This window comes from Orycteropus afer, unplaced genomic scaffold (assembly GCF_000298275.1).
Source record: "Orycteropus afer afer isolate SDZICR_OR568_19922 unplaced genomic scaffold, OryAfe1.0 scaffold00028, whole genome shotgun sequence".
NCBI lineage: Eukaryota > Metazoa > Chordata > Mammalia > Tubulidentata > Orycteropodidae > Orycteropus > Orycteropus afer.
Genome location: NW_006921615.1, coordinates 11,410,054 through 11,411,191, shown reverse-complemented (window position 1 = coordinate 11,411,191; position 1,138 = coordinate 11,410,054).

The window sequence follows — 1,138 nt, the reverse complement described above, 5'->3', positions numbered from 1 at the left end:
AAAAGGATAAGAGAAATATAATGAGAAAAAGACGGGGGAAAAATCTCCACAATACCCTTGGAGGGAGAAACAAGAGAAAAGAACAAAGGTAAAAATAGTAAAGAAAAAATGAGAAAACTGAAAAAGAAAAAACAGGGGATAGGAATTACCAAAAGAAAGGAAAAAGGAGGGAACCAGGAAAAGGAAAGAGAAACAATAGAGTTTAAAAAAAAGAGTTTCCAGTAAGATAGAGGAATAGGCAGATAAGCTACACACATCCTCTTCAACAAAGAAAAGATAAACCAATTACCGGAGATACAGAAGAGAATCCTGGAGCCCTGAGCTTTGAGAGAAACTATGCAGAAGTGGATTAGGCACCAACTAATGGAAAAACCTGAGTGAAAACAGTGAGTACAGAGGCAGTTGGAGCAGTGGACTGTCAGCTACTCTGACAGAACCAACAGCCTGAATATTTCCAAGTGGTGTTGGGACCTGAGAATTGACCTAAAGATCAGCCCTGGTCACCAAGGGCTACAGGGACAATTGTGCTGATGGCCTATGACTAGTAAGGGAAACAGCAAGGAGAGAGACAACCTGAGCTGTGGAACTTTGGCTGTCTGAAGGAGGTAGCCATTTTGATTGTTTACAAGTAGTCGCCATTTTGAATATTTAAAGTGACTGAAGGTGTAGCCATTTTGAATCTTTACAAGTGGTGGCCATTTTGGATTTTAAAGTGACAGCATCCTCAGTTGGATCCCAGGGACCTAAGAATAGGCTGTCTTTGCCAAGGACAGTGGGAACATAGACAACAGGAAAGGAGGCAGATGGTTACTACATAGTGCTGCCAACTACTGAATAGAGGAGCACAGAACACTACCCTGTTTACATAGATAACATACAAACAAAACAAAAGTCATGGCAAGTCACTCCAAAATACAATCTACAATTAAATATAAACACAAAAACATCACAATGCCTTGGAGACAACAGAGCATCACAGTCCACACAAAGAAACAAAGCAGGAGAAACAGGGGACCAGGATGCAGAGCCAAAACACATGTCTGAGGAAGATGCAGCATTGGAACTCCCTGATAAGGAATTCAAAAGAGTTATATTTAGGTACCTTCAATGGATTGAGAGGCAGATAAAGGAAAACACT